Raw genomic sequence first — 19,637 nt, 5'->3', positions numbered from 1 at the left:
GATCTATTATTTCACCAGTGGTCCCAATACTCCTGCAAGCCAAATATCTCTATACTCACACTGATTCGCATGTGTGATTGCATTGTACTTTACTAGCAACAGAACCGTGCCTTTAATAACGGGAGTATCTTTCAACCCCTATAATCTGAAGTATCTTTCAACTCCTTTGGTAGCAAGTTGCGGTTCCATTTATCATACACACAATTTACAATAAAACATAAGAGAGCTCCAACCTTTGTGTTCGGAGAGGGAAACTTTAGATATATTAATCGAAGTATATTCAGTTCAAAGACCTCTCTCTCTTTGAGTCTTTCTTTTTATTTCAAACATTATTGTGTGAAGGTTGAACCTCTAAGGAAGTCTAAGGAACCTTGTCGGAAGGAGCGTTCATAGAGGTTCCATTTAGACACCAAGCATAATAGTGGGATATGAAAGACTATCTGATACAGCTTCATACAGAGTTGAAAGAGAAGGTCCAAGGTAAGGTAATAAACTTTAATTAATTAATTTTCCTTTCCCCTTTGTCACTCGGTCTCAGTTTTGAGTCCAGTAAGGATTCGCGAGAAATTCATATCAGAGCTTGTGTCTTAATATCAGAGTTTCTCAGGAGGAGAAATATGGTAATATGATCAGCAGAAGAGACAGAGAACAAGGATCACTTTTTTATCAGAAGGCTTCAATAAGGTTTAATATAAGATTTTATGAGAACTTAATAGAGGAGGTTTGGAGAGAAAAATATTTCAAATTACCTTCGTCTAAAGCCAATTTTGAATTAGATCCTATTGTGATAGATCTAAAAAGAGTTGAAAAAAGGTCTAGAATCACAACTAATAGAGATTGAAAGGCAAATTAGTCTTTATCAATCTAGAATTAGGCAATGTGAGTGGCTGTAACGACCTATTTATAAACTCATATAATATAATAAAAATAAACAAAACAGTCAATCTGAACCCATGGGTAACGGGGACACCTGTCATTCACAGCGAAAGCCTAAGCAGCAGTAAATATAAATCACATTCTCAAAACCATAAAATATATAATACCAGAGTCTACCATAATCCTATAATACTGTGTTTATATTCAATCTCCAAAACATCCAAAATAAACCTAGGATCATATAAAAAAATAAATCTCCTGATCCTAGTACAATACTTACTCTCCTAGTGGGGTAACTTAATAAACTCAATGGCGGCCACGACCCGCCGGTCTCTCAGGGTCTCCTAAAAAATTAATTAAGTTCGGAGGTGAGACACTTCTCAGAAAGAGAAAATAAACTAAATATAGTTGTGTCACAACATGAACATTTAATGATAATATAAATATACAGTACATTCTTCATATAAGAAAACATTCATCATTTAATAACTGCATAAACGTATACCTTCATATTTTATAAAGCATACTAATCATAACTATCTGGTGTAACTAATAATTCTTAAAACATACTCAAGATGAATAGCTAGCTGATGTCATGTATTATCCACCATGATGGGTTGTGCAGCCTGAAGGTGGGACCCTACAATGGCTGACCGACCACTACCGAGTCAAAAATGTATGTAAGTACTATGGGTCTGCCACACCCTAGTTCGGACTGTTAGGTGGACGTCTACACTCTACACTGAAAGCCACATCAACTATCCATCTCCCACCCTCTCGTGGGGTGGTTAGCACCAATTTGATCGTAGATATCTAATATATAAGCTACAGTACCGTGCTCCTGAACTGAACTAAACTAACATTCAGGTTTTGATAACATATAATACATGATAATATAGAGTTTAACATAGATAGATTGATAGCATTTCTATATTTTGACCTCGTGCCAAACATTTCATAAATACGGCCTCGTGCCAAACATCTCATAAATACGGTCTCGGGCCGAAATCATACGTAAAACACGGCCTCACGCTGGCTATCAATCACGACCTTGCGCCGAATATCTCATACATATCATTCTAAGTAATAAATCAATTATCATGTATTTTAAAATCATAATGTACTGTATTCTTTCATAATCTCTAAAAAACATACTTCATTCATATCATTGTTATATCATGATATTTCTCACATAAAATAATATTCATGTCACACATTTGCTGTATAAAACCATACATTGTATCCTAAAATCATAGTTTCTGACATCTCATACATACATATACATTTCAACATATTAGTATTATTTTTCTAAATGTGCATTTCTTTCGTAATATATAGTTATAATACATGCTTTCTTAAAAATAAATTTACTAATAAATAATAATAATTTCTATGGAAAAATCACTTCTTTAGTTTATTCCTTTATCTAACTACTGAGAAAAGCCCCTATAAACTCGGTCTCACACCTTTAGGATTTTCTATTCCGCACCCTGAAATCGACAACTCGCATAACTAAACTTTGGTATTTTCATGAGAATATCACTTTCTATAACTACAGTAAAATCAAATTTGGCTTAAAAAGCCTTACCTCGACTTAAGGATGATTTTCAACGGAATTCCACCGACGATCCGCTCCAACATATTTGGAGAGAACTTCCCTAAGAGCGTCGTGGTAGCCTTAAATCATCGATCCGGCGAGCGATAGAGCCGAAATCGAAGAGAGGAGAGGGAAACCGAAGGGAGAGAGATAGAGAGTGAGAGATTTCTTAATTTCTGCATTAAAATTTTGAGTTTTACTATTTATAAGACCAGATTCGTCGACGAGTTGTAGGTATTTTTGTCTGATCTGCTCCTCGAGTTCCCAAGAAGCCTCTTCTACTGCGTAATTCCTCCATAGAACTTTTACTAGAGGAATCTTCTTATTACGTAGTTTCTGTTCATTTTGGTCTAGAATCTGCATCGATACCTCCTCATAAACTAGTAAATCACTGAGTTCAACTCACCGTAACTGATAATATGAGAAGGATCTGGGACGTATTTCCTCAACATGGATACGTGGAATATGCGTGCATCCTGGATAGTGTAGGTGGCAAAGCTAACTTGTAGGCCATTGGCCCCACTTTTTCTAAAATCTCAAATGGACCGATAAACCTAGGGTTAAGTTTACCCTTCCTAGCAAACCTCATAACTCCTTTTGACGAAACTATTTTCAAAAGTACGTGATCACCCACATCAAACTCCAAATTCCTGCGGCGATTGTCGGCATAACTCTTCTGTCGGCTTTGAACTGCAATGATTCTATCCCTGATAAGCCGAATTTTATCGTACGCCTACTGAACCAGCTCTGACCCCACAACTCGCCGTTCACCCATCTCATCTCAATACAAAGGAGATCGACATCTTCTACCGTACAAAGCCTCAAACGGTGTCCTACCAATACTGGATTGGTAACTGTTATTATACGTGAATTCCACCAACGACGTGAACTGAGTCCAACTACCCTCAAAATCTAATACACGCGCTTAGAGTATATCTTCTAGTATCTGTATCGTTCTCTCAGTCTGTCCATCTGATTAAGGATGGAATGTCATACTAAACGATAGCTGAGACGCTAGAGCTTCTTGCAAACTTCTTCAAAAACGTGACGTAAGATGCGGGTCTCGATCTGACCAATAGATACGGGCATTCCATGAGAACGAACAATCTCATGGACGTAAATCTCTACCTGATGGCTGAGGGGATAGCTGATCTTGATAGGGAAGAAATGGACGGTCTTAGTCAACCGATCTACTATCACCCAAATCGCATTCTAGCCATGCGATGTCAACGATAGCCCTGACACGAAGTCCATGGATATATGATCCCACTTCCACTCTAGGAAAAATAGCGGCTGCAACTGACCCTCTAACCTCTAATGCTCAACTTTTACCTGTTGGCATGTCAAGCATTAGGCTACATATTCGACAATCTATCTCTTCATACCACTTCACCAATAAAACTCTCGCAAATCCCTGTATATTTTCGTACTGCGTGGATGAACTGTATACAAAGATCTGTGAGCCTCATCCAAAATAGTCTTCCTAATGTCAGTATCCGTAGGAACTCATAATTTGGAACGGAACCGCAATGCTCCGTCGTCTACAATACTGAATTCCTCTCCTTCACCACTATGTACTCTGTCCATCACTTCTACTAATTCTGGGTCTTCTTTCTGGGCGACTTTAATTCTTTCCTGCAGAGTAGGCTGTACCACTAGACTGACGATACATACTAGAGTATTACTCTCTATCAATTTAATGCCTAGTATCTTCATATCCATCATGATCGAATGCTGGATTTCCATAGCCGTCAACGCTGATTTCCCAAACTTTCTGCTTAGTGCATCAGTTACCACGTTTGCTTTCCCTGTGTGGTAACTGATAGTACAATCAAAATCTTTAATAAGCTCCAACCATCTCCTCTGTCTCATATTCAGTTCCTTTTAGGTGAAGAAATACTTCAAACTCTTATGGTTAGAGAAAATATCGCACTGCTCGCCGTACAGGTAATGCCTCCAAATTTTCAATACGTGTACCACTGCAGATAATTCAAGATCGTGGGTAGGGTAGTTCTTTTCGTACTCTTTCAACTGTCTAGACACATACACCACTACCCTGTCATACTGCATCAATACACAGTCAAGTCCTTTCAAGGATGCATCACTGTAGATAGTATAACCCTCACCCCCATACGGGATGATTAGTATTGGCGCTATGACTAGCATCTGCTTCAATTCCTGAAAACTCTGCTCACAGCTGTCGTCCCATTCAAATCTAACATTCTTTCTAATTAGTCATGTCAAAGGTCCTGATAAAGCTAAGAATCCCCCAACGAAACAACAGTAATATCCAACTAACCCTAAGAAACTCCTGATCTCCTGTACATTCCTCGGTCTAGTCCAATTCAGTACCGCCTCAATCTTACTAAGATCCACAGAATTTTTGTCTCCTGAAATTACATGCCCCAAAAACATAACTTTCTCTAGCCAAAATTCACATTTGCTGAACTTTGCATACAACTTTTTCTCCCTGAGCATCTGCAAAACCTGCCTCAAATGTATCTTGTGCTCCTCATAGCTTTTCAAATAGACCAATACATCATCAATAAAAACAACTATAAACTAATCTAAATATGAATGAAAAATCATATTTATCAAATCCATAAATATCGCAAAAGCATTCATCAGACCAAATGGCATAACAAGAAACTCATAATGCCCATATCAGGTCTTGAAAGCCGTTTTCGACACATCTTCTGCTCTCACCTTTACTTGATGATAACTTGACCTGAGGTCGATCTTAGAGTATACCCGTGTACCCTGGAGCTGATCAAACAAGTCATCGATATACAGGGTAGAAGATACTTGTTCTTGAAAGTCACTTTATTCATCTCATTGTAATCTATACACATTCTCATAGACCCATCCTTTTTCTTCACAAACAGCACTAGAACTCCCCACAGAGATACACTAGGTCGTATGAAGCCCTTATCAAGAAAATCCTGCAATTGATCTTTCAGTTCTACCAATTCTGCTGACGTCATTCGGCACAGTATTTTAGAGATCGGCGTTGTACTTGGAAGTAGATCCATAAGGAAATCTACCTCACGATCAAACGGCAAACTTGGTAATTCATCTAAGAACACATCTGTAAATTCTTTCACCACAGGTGTATTGATAAGCTTCAATTCATTTCCTAACATTTCCCTCACAAAAGTCACAAATCCCTAACAGCCACTTTAGGGCAGTCTCCTCGCCTGAACAGCTGAGACCATTTGAGGTAAAGATTGCACTCGTGACCCTGTAAATATGAATTCTGGTTTCCCTGGAGGTCTGAATATCACTTCTCTTGCACGAAAGTTTATAATAGCAGAATTAACTGCTAGCCAATCCATGCCAAAAATAATGTCAAACCCGTGCATATCCAGCACTACCAAATCAGCAGATAAAATTCTCCCCTGAACATCAACTAGACAACCATGAAGCATCCTACTACATCTCACCGCTGACCCGATCAGTGTTGCCACTAATAACCCAGCATCTAGTGATTGTGTTTTAATCCCACACAATTTAACACACCTCAAAGACACAAATGAGTGTGTGACACCAGAATCAAAAAGTGTAATAATTTTAAATGAAAACATGTTAATCGTACCTGTCACCACGTCGTCGGCCGCCTTAGCATCACCCGGTGTCAGAGCAAAGACTTTAACTAGGGCTATATTCCTTTGTTGACCTCCACGTGGCACCTGATAGCCTCCTCGAGCAGGTCTAGAAGCAGGAGCAGCACCAATCTGAGCCTGGTAATCCCTCATCACATGCCCTGATTCCCCATATTGATAGTAAACACCTTGCCCGGCACGACACTCCCCTAGGTACCTATTTCCACAAGTTGGGCAAGCTGAAGATGGCTGCACACCCTGGAAACTACGATTCCCTGTCTCCCGCCTCTGATCTTTGTAGTAGCCACCTCTCTTTCATGAACCATGGCTGACTCCCTGCTGGGAACCGAAAGGTGCGGATCTCTTCTTCTGTCTCTACTCCTCAGCTTCTAATCGCTCCCCAATCTCCGCTATAGTGGCCCTATCTACTAACTCAGAAAAATCCTGCAAATTTAATATCGATATCTGCTTATAAATTTCTCTCCTCACGCCTCTCTCAAATTGTCGTACCTTCTTCGCTTCATCTGATATAATTTACGAGGCGAAACAAGATAATTCGATAAACCTCGCCGCGTACTACTGTACGATCTGCTGTCCTTACTTCAGATTCAGGAACTCCTCAATCTTAACTTCCTTGGAAGAGGCTAGAAAATACCTGTTGAAGAATGTCTCCTAAAATCGCTCCCATGTCATCTCCACAGGCACTATCCTCTACTGCTACAATAATCTCACCGCCGACCACCATCTCTCAGCCTCCCCAGTTAGTCTGTAAGTGGCAAACAACACCCTCTGCTCCTCAGAACACTGCAACACTGCAAATATTTTTTCGATCTCCTGCACCCAGTTTTCAACAACTATAAGATCTGTTCGCCCTAAGAAAGTTGGAAGATTCATCTTTATGAATTTCTCAATCGAGTTACCGTGGCTTGTCGATGAACCACCATATTCCTTCGTGCTCTTGGAAATTTCGGTCATGACTTGCAGTGCCACGCTGCGTAAGACGGCATCTGAATCACTTCCCGCAGCGCCTGATGGTCCAACACCCTCATTCCCACTGGCGTGGGCACTATTGCCACCAGGGTCGATCCTAAAAAATAAATAACTTAACTCAGAACCTTCTTCTCCATACATATCATCCAACTCATATAATATATTATCCTAATTAATTCATCTCTCTTAATCTTAATTTAAGGTTCAATCCTGCAATCTAGATACTCAACCCGACGATAGTTTACCATAACTTTCCTGAAATTGTCACTCCAAGAAAATCACACAAACCACCACGGAAGTCCTGCATCTAGATTACAAAACCAGACCTTAAATTTCTTTATCTCATACTCTAGTATTATTACTGCTGCACTTAATATTCTAGACTCTTATACCAAACTATAACGACCTACTTATAAACTCATATAATATAATTAAAATAAACAAAACAGTTAACCCGAACCCGTGGGTAACGGGGACACCTATCATTCACAGCGAAAGCCTAAAAAGCACTAAATATAAATCACATTCTCAAAACCATAAAATATATGATACTAGAGTCTACTATAATCTCATAATATTGTATTTATATACAATCTTCAAAACATCTAAAATAAACCTAGGATCATATAAAAAAAAATCTCCTAATCCTAGTACAATACTTACCCTCATAGCGGGATAACTTAATAAACTCAACGGCGGCCATGACCCGCCGGTCTCTCAAGGTCTCCTGAAAAATTAATTAAACTTAGGGGTGAGACACTTATCAATAAGAGAAAATAAACTAAATACAGTTGTGTATCAACATTAACATTTAATGATAATATAGATATACAGTACATTCTTCATACTAGAAAACATTCATCATTTAATAACTACATAAACGTATACCTTCATATTTTATAAAGCATACTAATCATAACCGTCTGGGGTGTAGCTAATAATATGAAAACATACTCAAGATGAATAGCTAGCTGATGTCATGTATTACCCACCATGACGGATTGTGCAGTCCGAAAACGAGACCCGACAATGGCTGGCCGACCACTGCCGAGTCAAAAATGTCTGTGAGTACGATGAGTCTGCCACACCCTGGTCTAGACTTCTAGGTGAACGTCTACCCTCTACACTGAAAACCACATCAACTATCCATCTCCCACCCTTTCGTAGGGTGGTTAGCACCAATCTGATCATAGATATCTAATCTATAAGCTACGGTACCATGCTTCTGAACTGAACTAAACTAACATCCGGATTCTGATAACATATAATACATGATAATATAGCGTTTAACATAGATAAATTGATAGCATTTCTATAATTTCATAAATATGGCCTCATGTCAAACATTTCATAAATACGGCCTCTTGTCGAACATCTCATAAATACGGCCTCACGCCGAAATCATACGTAAAACACGGTCTCATGCCGACTATCAATCACGACCTTACGCCGAATATCTCACACATCATTCTAAGTAATAAATCAATTATCATGTATTTTAAAATCATAATGTACTGTATTCTTTCATAATTTCTGAAAAACATATTTCATTCATATCATTGTCATATCATGATATTTCTCACGCAAAATAATATTCATGTCACACATTTGCTGTATAAAACCATACATTATATTCTAAAATCATAGTTTCTGACATCTCATACATACATATACATTTCAACATATTAGCAGTATTTTCCCAAATGTGCATTTCCTTTGTAATATATAGATATAAAACATGCTTTCTTAAAAATAAAATTACTAAGAAATAATAATAATTTATATGGAAAAATCACTTTTTTAGTTTATTCTCTTACCTGACTACTGAGAAAAGCCCATATAACTCTAGTCTCACACCCGTAAGATTTCCTATTTAGCACCCTGAAATCGACAACTCGCGGAACTAAACTTCGGCATTTTCATGTGAATATCATTTCATATAACTACAATAAGACCAAATTTGTTTTAAAAAGTCTTACCTCAACTCAGGGATGATTTTCAACGGAGTTCCACCGATGATTGGTTCCGGCAAATTTGGAGAGAACTTCCCTAGGAGCGTCGTGGTGGCCTCAGAACATCGATCCGGCGAGCGACAAAGCCGAAATTGAAGAGAGGAGAGAGAAACCGAAGGGAGAGAGAGAGAGAGAGAGAGTGTGTGTGTGTGTGTGTGAGATTTCTTAATTTCTGCATTAAAATTTTGAGTTTTGCAATTTATAAGACTGGATTCATCAACGAGACACGTCACCTTATCGACGAGTCCTGTAGAAAGCTCGTGGACGAACCTACACCTTAGTCGATGAATCCTCTGTGTTCGTTGATGAGACCCTGAGGAATTCCCTCGGTTAATACTCCCAAAGTCAACTGCCTCCTTCTATTACTGTTTCCATTTCTCTTTCTCTTTATTATTTAAATACCATTATTTTTATACGAGTCGTCATAGTGGCAGTTAGAACAACTCCGCAGAAAACTAGGATCAGAATCAGGCCAAGATCTCATTAATATTCAAAAATGAAATCAAGTCAATCCATCACAAATAAAATTAGAGAAATAATGAAAAGTTATGAGGACAAAATACAATCTCTCAGCAGGGGAGAAGAACCTCAATCGTCTTAAGTTAGAAGCAGTATATCAGAAAGATATGTTACTAAAGACTATGAAGATGCACAGGAACAGGAGGTTCAGGGTGCTCTTAGAGACATTGATGAAACCAAAGTTTTGTCAGACATAACATAAGATATCCAGAATGCTCAGGATAAGTTGGATAAACTTCTTCATCGTGAAAAATGGACAGAGAATGAAGTCTTAGAGATTCAAAAGAGAATCAATAAAAGGCTAAATGAGGTAGAAGATCTTAGGGCTAAGAAACTAGCTTGTACCGAAAAAAATCCTACAAAAACTAGTAAAGGATCTGCAAGGGGTGGATCTCCACGAGCAGGACCATCAAACTTTCGGGAAACAGTGCAAGTGAGTTTTCCAAAAGTTTCATCTTGGGATGCAAAGCCAGTATGGCAGCCCCTAAGAATGGAACCACAACCATGGGAGCGAAAGAAGTTATCTTTCAAGGAAATGCTCCAGACCACGACAAAACAGCAGGAGCCTGTTTTAAATTATCCAGGCAAAATTCATGAGGAATTCAGGCCAAGGAAAAATGTTCTAGAGGGAATACCCCAAAATGGTTCAATAGTTCCTGCAACTATTCTTTCAATTCTTTCAACTCTGTCAGTGCTATTCTATGCGACGCCTTTGAAATCGGCGCTGTCCCCAAAACCAGATCAATAACAAACTCTACCTCACGATTAGGAGGTAGTCCTGGCAAATCATCGGGAAACACATCAGGAAAATCCCTCACCACTAGGATATCCTCCACCCTCAGCTCCCCTTCTGATACTGCCTTCACACATGATAAATATCTCTGGCAACCTTTTAATATCAATCTACGTGCCTGAATAACAGATAATAACTGAGGTAGGGTGCGCACATGTGATCCCACGAATTTGTACTCCTATCCCTCTAGAGGTCTGAATACTACCTCTCTCTGATGACCATTAATACTAGCATAGTGGGCAGCTAGCCAGTTCATACCCAAGATTATCTCAAACTCATGCATTTCTAAAACCATCAAATTAGCTAGCAAAGACCTCCCCTGAATACCCACTAGACATTCTTTCAGTACCTTTCTACATATTCCAACAGCCCAGTTGGCGTAGCAACATACAAACTAATATCTAACTACTGAGGCTCAAACCTACACAATTTTACATAATCCCAGAAAATAAAAAAGTGTCGCCCCAGAATCAAACAAAATAGTAGTTTTAAATGATAGTATTGAAATAGTACATGTCACCACATCTCCCGCCGCCTCAGCACCTCCCAGCGTCAGTGCATAAACTTGTGTCGGGGCAGTATTCATCTGTTGTCCACCTCGAGGTGCCCGATAGCCTCCTCTGTATGGTTGAGGAGCAGTCGCTACCGCTGGTGGTGCCTGACAGTTCCTCGAAAAATGCCCAGGCTAGTGGCACTGATAGTAGACAACCTCTCTCGCTCGACACTCTTCTGGTGCCTCCTCAAACATCTGGGACAAAGAGGGGGCATCCGTCTGCCCTGCACTGTTCGCTCTCCTCTTCCCTGTCGCCGTCCCCCTCTGCTATTATATCTCCTCCACGGCCCTCGATTGAACCCTGCCTAAAAATCAAAAGGCGCAGACCTCTTCCTCTAACTCTGAGCTGCTGCGCCTCTCTGCATGCTACTCTTAATCACCGCAGCCATGTCCACTATCTCCGAGAAGGTCTAAGCTCGGAAGCCTACCACTTGCTCATACAGATTCTGCCTCAGGCCCTCCTCAAACTTTCTCGCCTTCCTTTCCTCATCTGACACCATATACGAGATAAATCGGGATAACTCAACAAACCTCGCTGCGTACAGTTGCACTGTCATAGAACCCTGTATCAGATACAGAAACTCTGACGCCTTTACATTCCTGACTGTAGTAGGAAAGTACCGCTCGAAGAAAATCTCCCTGAAGTGACTTCATGTCATCGCTACAGGGTCAAGTCTCTGCTCCTTAAGTAATCTCACTAACCTCCACCAGCGCTTTGCTTCCCTGGTCAATTTAAATGTGGCAAATAACACCCTCTGCTCGTCTATACATGAGAGGACTGTCAGTATGTCATCTATGTCCTGAACCCAGTTCTCTACTATCAGTGGGTCCACTCCTTTAGCAAAAGACGGGGGTCCTATACACGTGAACTACTCAATCGTGCAGCTCCGCTCCCCCGAGCTCCTAGCCATCTCAGTCATCACCTGCTGAGTGATGCTACGCAACACTGCGTTAGGGTCTACACCACCCACACTGAAAGGTCCTACTCTATCACCTCCTGCATTTGTGTTACTGTTCCCCGGATTCATCCTGTAAAGGAAATAGCTAATCCCAACATACAATCACTATCACACAACTCATACGTTATAATAAGTCGTAAATTATTCTTTTATCCACATCCTTAATCCCCATTTAAGATTTAATCCAATCACTCAGAAACAAGACCCAGTGATAGTATCCATGATTTTCGTGAAATCGTCACCCTAAGAAAAATAAAGAAATAACCCGGTACCCCTGTCTCTAGGCCGCAAGATAGAATCCTAAATTCTCACCTCATCCTCAAACAATCACTAACTCACATTTAAATATACTCATCTCATATTTCCCTGAAAATCCACTCTTATACTCTAGTATTGCATTTCTCTATCTACTAAAGTTTGCAGAACCCAACAACCTAGGCTCTGATACCAAACTGTGACGCCCCGATTTTTGTACCAATTTTTTTTTCATGAACAATAATAAATAAATTACACGTCATCGACAACATCCATAACATTCACAAATCGGTCACGTCAACAATCCTACTACCATTCATACGACCGGACTCGCATTGGGTACTGGGTAAAAAGTCATTTTATTTATAAAACCAAACAGCGGAAAACAATGTATTTATATCATTCAGAATACAATACCCAGAGTATCTACATACATATATACATCATTATCACAAACTCAGAAACTACCCAACACTAGGGGAATTACACCTCCCCTAGTCCAGAAACTCACCCTATGTATTAGGGTCTCAGCTCCCAATGGTCACGGAGCTCTAACTCTCAGTCTATCCCGATTTCCTAAAAATTTATATAATTTGGGTGAAACACATCTCAATAAAAAAGAATAAATTATTTACAGTGTGTGATTATATGAGTTCAATTATAACATGCTTTATTTTTCAAAACATTTCATCTGAGAAAATATACTAATATTCATATTCTCATAATCATATAGATATACAACACAAGTTTTTATAAGCTTTAAAACCGTTTTTATAAGCTTTAAAAAGTTTATTCATTTCCAACACACACAATTACCCGCGAAGTTCCTGAGAATAGGAAAGATTGTCTGCCCATACAGGTAGCTTCCCTCGGCCCTAACACGTTATGCAGTCAGAAATAACCACATCTGATACCTATCAAGGTACTCACCTTACTAAGTAAGCACTCAGGAGGAGAGTTTCATTTCGCCTCAATTATTTATTTTATAAAACACACTCTTTCATTTTTCATAATCATTTCTCATTTTAATTTATTACATATTTATGTATAAATAAATTCACATTTACGTACCTTACATAATACATTAAATTACATAATTTTAATTCTCAACACATTCACGATTTTCATACTGAGCATACCTCTCCAACGGCATCAGTAGGAATCACACACACACACACACACACACACAGTCTTCATACTGAGCATACCTCCCCAACTGCATCGGTAGGAACTTCACACACACACAGTATCCATACTGAGCATACCTCCCCAACGGCATCAGTAGGAATTTCGAACACACACAATCTTTATACTGAACATACCTTTTTAATGACATCAGTAGGAACTTCACACACATACATAATCTCCACATTGAGCATACCCCCCAACGGCATTAGTAAGAACTTCGCACACACACACACACACAGTTTACATATTGAGCATACCTCACCAACGGCATTAATAGGAACTCCATACACACACAACCTCCATATTGAGCATACCTCACCAACGACATTAATAGGAACTCCATACACACACAACCTCCATATTGAGCATACCTCCCCAACGGCATCAGTAGGAACTTCGTACACACATAGTCTCCATACTGAACATACCTCCCCAACGACATCAATAGGAACTTCATACACACAATCTTCCTATTGAGCATACTTCCCCAACGGCATCAGTAGGAACTTCACACAAACATAATCTTCATACTGAGCATACCTTCCCAACGGCATCAATAGCAAAGAAATACCACTCACCCGCAATTATTGTGCGGTATTGACATATCATCAATCATATTTTAGTATATCTCAATTTAATTTAATATAAATATTCTCATCATTTTCTGTACACATTTCGTCCTCTCATAATAATATATATCATATTTCACGTATTTCCACATTTCCCAAAATACTCATATCAGTAATTTGTACAAACTCATTTTTCATGCAAATGATTTCTACTCACGTATAAATATCACATCAATCATTCTCATTTCAATATTTTCTGAGAAAATACACATTATATTTCAGATTTTTCAACACATGTCATGTGTCACACAATTTTTATCTAATACTCATAATATGTTAATTTCACACTGCAAAACATCACAATTTAGTATTACTCAAATGTCATACAATTTATCTAATATTTATATCATAATAATTTCAGACAAAATATCATATGTTCATTTTCACATATTAATTCACACAGTAATTCTAAAAATACTGTTATAATTTATTCTCCTTACCTGACTTACTGAGAGTCTCTTTAGGACCCAAATCCTACGCTCTTGGTGCCCAAAATTCAACTCCTGCAATCTATATTTTTTCTAAATTAATTAATTAATTTTTCCAAAATACTACCTATCTAACATTTTTTGGGCTCCATATACCCCAAATTAGCATTTAAACTAATATTTGACACCCTCACTTAATTTTTTGAATTTTGTCTGCCCGTTCCAAAATTACACTTACGGCGCTCACCCGGACCCTAAATTCTGAAAATTCTACTTTAACTCCAGATGCTCAACATTTTAGCATTTATAAATTAATACTAATTAATTAAAAATAAATCCCTTAATAACCCTCGTATTTCAAATTTGGGGTTTTGCCCACGACGACCCCACAAGAATTCCGTCCTACTAGATTTATAAAGAATCATCCCTAAATTCTCATTGTGGTGTTTGTTCGTCGATTGAGCTTATAATTTGTAAGAAATTAAAGAAAAAGGAAAAATTTGCTTACCCAAGCAGATACGTTTACGCTCCTACCACCAATTCGCTCCGGTAGAAATGACAGCAGCGAAAAATGGAGTTCAGCGGTATTTTTCGATTTTCAATCGGACGAAAATTCGTCACGAAGTCAAGGAAAGAGGGCGAGAGAATGAGAAGAGAGAGCGAGTGTCTGCAGGCAGGATAAAAGAAGAAAAGAAGAAGAAAGAAGAAGAAGGAAGAACAAAAGGAAAATCAAAGTAAAAAATGAATCTCCTGAAGCTTCTAGCTTCAAGAGAATAATAATAATAATAATAATAATAATAATAATAATAATAATAATAATAATAATAAATGTAATTAATATTAATAATATATTTTATTAATAAAAATAAAAATAATTTTATTTTTTTTTTAATTCGATTAATTAATTAATTAATTAATTTTTTTTTTTTTAAATCACTCCACTAATCTTCTATATCTCTTTTTGAGGTTATTACAGTATGCCTTAAATAGTAAAGCCTATAGAGTATATAACAAACGAACATTGATGGTTATAAAATCTATTCATGTAATGTTTCGATGAGTCAAATCCCTTCTCCAAAAGAACTGATGAAGATAAAATTGAATTAAACAAGGAATTTGAAGAACTATCCATTGAGAATGATTCAGAAAAGAAGAATGAACTTAAAGAACCATCCATTGAAATTGATCAAACTGAAAATGAGATTAATGAACCACCTAGAGAATGGAAATATATAAAGAATCATCTCATTGATCAAATAATAAGTGAACCATTACGTGGAGGAGCCACTCGATCCTCTCTTAGGAGTATGATTAGTCATTTTGCATTTCTATCTCAAGAAGAATCTAAGAATGTGAGAAACTATAGAGGATGAATCATGGGTGTTGTCCATGCAAGAAAAATTAAATCAATTTAAGAGAAACAAAGTATGGACATTAGTTCCCAAACCTGAGGATAAATCAATTATAGAAACCAAATGGAGATATAAGAATAAGAAAGATGAACAAGCAGTAGTTGTGAGAAATAAGGCTAGAATAGTAGCTCTGGGATATAATCAAGAAGAAAGTATTAATTTTGAAGAAACATTTGCACCTGTAACTAGAATAGAAGTCATTTGAATGCTTTTAACATATGTAACTTTTAAGGATTTCAAATTATATCAAATGGACGTCAAAAACGCATTTTTAAATGACTACATAAATAAAGAAGTGTATGCAGAACAACCCCCAAACTTTGAAAATCATAAGAATCCAGATCACGTGTATAGAATGACAAGAGTTTTGTACGGTTTAAAGCAAACTCCTAAAGCTTAGTATGAAAAACCAAACGGCATAAAAAGAAATTTGTAATGCCCGTACCTAGTCCTGAAGGTCGTCTTCGAGACGTCTTCTGCTTTCACTTTTGCCTGATGATAACCGAATCTGAGGTTAATCTTCGAATATACCCGTGTACCCTGGAGCTGGTCAAACAGATCGTCAATACGGGGTAGAAGATACTTGTTCTTGATTGTCACTTTATTAATCTCCCTATAGTCTATACACATCCTCATAGCCCCATCTTTCTTCTTCAGAAATAAAACTAGAGCTCCAACAGAGATACACTAGGTCGTATGAAGCTCTTATCAAGTAAATCTTACAACTGATTCTTCAATTTTGTCAATTATTTTGACGTCATCCGATAAGGTACTTTAAAAATCGACGCTGTACCGGAAGGTAGATCAATAGGAAAATCTACCTCATGATCTGGTGGCAAGCTTGGTAACTCGTCTTGGAAAACATCTGTAAACTCTTTTACTACAGGCATGCTAGCAAGTTTCAATTCACTTTCTGCCATCTCCTTCACAACCACCACAAATCCCTGACAACCACTCAGCAGTAATCTTCTAGTCTGAATAACTGAAACTAGTTGAGGCGGGAATTGTACTTGCGACCCTACGAACTTGAATTCTGCTTTCCCCAAAGGTCTAAATATCACTTCTCGTGCTCGACAATCTTTGCTGGCAAAATTAACTGCTAACCAATCCATACCAAATATAACATCAAACTCGTGCATGTCCAGTACTATTAAATCAGCAGACAAAATCTTTCCTTAAATATCAACTAGACAACCTCGGAGCACCCTACTACATTTTACCGCTAACCAGTCGGTGTAGATACCAACAATTCAACATCTAATGATTGTATTTCAACTCCACATAATTTAACACCCCTTAGACATGAACGAGTGTGTAACTCCTAAATCAAACAATGCAATAACCTTAAAAGAAAACATAATAACCATACATGTTACCACGTCACTTGTCATCTCAGCCTCACTCGGCGTCAAAGTAAACACCCTGACTGGAGTCGTATTTCTCTGCTAGCCCTCATGTGGGGCCTGATAACCTCCCTGATATGGTTTGGGAGCTGAAAATACCTCTGGTGGGGTGGGGCAATCTCGCACCATTTGCCACGATCTATCGCAGCTATAACACACCACACCACCAGCTCGACACTCTCCCTAGTGCCTCTTACCACAAGTCTGACAGACAAGAGGACCCCACCTTGCCTGCACCTCGCGTCCTCCCGTCTCCTACCTCCGCCCTCTGCCATAGTTTCTTCTTCTCCACTGACCTGGCCTATGACCCTGCTGATAACCCGTAAATGCAGATCTCTTCCTCTGTCCCTGCTCCTCTATATCAAGACACTCACCAATCTCTGCCAAGGTTGTCCTGTCGATTAACTCAACAAAATCCTGGATCCACAACACCATCACCTGCTTGAATATACTCCGCCTCAAACTTCTCTCAAACTATCTCGTCTTCTTCACTTCATCAGGAACAATGTATAGGGCGAAACGAGAGAGCTCAATGAAACGCGCCACATATTGTTGAATGAATAGTCGTTCCTGCTTCAGACTCAAGAACTCTTCTATTTTAGTCTCCCTGACAGTAGTTGGAAAATACCTATCAAAGAACAATTTTTTAAACCGAGTTTATGTCATGGTTATCGGAGTCACCCTCCGCTACTCCAGCAGTCTCACTGCAGTCCACCACCTCTCGGCCTTTCCTGTTAGTCTATAGGTGGCGAAGAGGACCATCTGTTCCTCGGTACACTTTAATACAGCCAAAACTTTCTCAGTCTCTTGCATTCAATTTTCAGCAGCTGCAGGATTAACTCCACCTGAGAACGTCAAAGGATTCATCTTCGTAAACTTTTCTATAGTGCACTCATGACCTGTAGATGGACCACTCTGCTCCCTCGAGCTCCTAATGATTTCAGTTATAATCTGCTGAGCCATACTACGTAATACCGCGTCAGAGTCGGTCCCAACTGCACTTGATTGGCCCTGCTCCATCACTGTCACTCGCATGGGCATTACTTCCTCCTAGATCCATCCTAGAAACAAGCACAACTTAGAAGTTTTATCCTTATAATTTACCCACCTATTCTCACCACTTATCTCAATATTTCTAACTCATTTCTAATTCTCAGTCCTACATTCAAGAAAAACAACCAACAATAACTTACTATGATTTTCTTGAAATCGTCACCCCAGAAAAAACACAAAAACTACCACGAAAATCCTGCCTCTATACTGTAGAACAAAACCTCAAATCATTTCCTAAACTCTGATATTATTTTCGCTGCATTCTAAAGTCTACAGAATCTAACAACCTAAGCTCTGATACCACACTGTGACGACCTACTTAATTTCTACATAATTTTTTTTTTTTTTTTACAAATCAATATAACAAATTCTAACTCAGTAGATCATAATCCACCTGGACTCGTGGGTATCAGGGATACATCAAAACATATAACGGAAGCCTAAGTAATCGGAAACATATAATCACAATATTATAAATAAAAAACATTCATCTTATTACCACAAATACCAGAGTCACTATATCCACTGTATCTCAATATATACATTCCAAAAACAAGGTTTAGGGACATTTACCATAAAAATCCAATTGTCTCTATTAAAACTTACCCTTCAAAAAAGGTAGACAACAGCTCCAGATCAACGGGGCTTTTCCCGCTCTCCTATCTAGGGCTCCTAAAAAGTTTATAAAATTTTGGGATGAAACACCTTTCAGTAAGGAAAATAAACTAATACTAGTGTATGACAACATGAATATTTCGTGTTATACATATACCATACAGAACATAAACAATAACTGTTTTGTCAAATCTGGGAAAACATATATATCATCAAAACATGGCAGAACATATTGCATTTTCATAAACATATCTCATCTCCATATAATAATAATAACACAAAAACATTCCTAGTAGGTTAGCTGGCTGTTGTCATGTATTACCCCCACATGACTAGATTATGTGAGCCGAAAACAGGACCTAACAATGGTTAGCCGACCACTGCCAAATCAAAAAGTACAATCTGTAAGTCTAATAGGTCTGCCTGACCTGATCTGTACACCAGAGGCGATCACACACTTCTTAAAAACCATATCGACCATCAAATCTCACGCCATTCCGTAGAGCGGTGTTAACACAAATATAATGATCACGAAGACTATAAATACAGCAACGGTACCGTGAAAGTGATAGCCTAAACCAAGCCAACCAGGTTCTAATATCATATAACATATACCGAAACTGTGATACATGAATATCTCATATCATTAATTATCAAATCAATCATATCATTTTGCATATATACGTATATTATGAAAATCAACGGCACGTACGCCGATATTACACATTTTACTATAACTCGGTACGTATGCCG

The sequence above is a fragment of the Malania oleifera genome, chromosome 13 (genome assembly GCF_029873635.1).
Source record: "Malania oleifera isolate guangnan ecotype guangnan chromosome 13, ASM2987363v1, whole genome shotgun sequence".
Taxonomy (NCBI): domain Eukaryota; kingdom Viridiplantae; phylum Streptophyta; class Magnoliopsida; order Santalales; family Ximeniaceae; genus Malania; species Malania oleifera.
Note: the sequence above shows the minus strand (reverse complement) of the source record.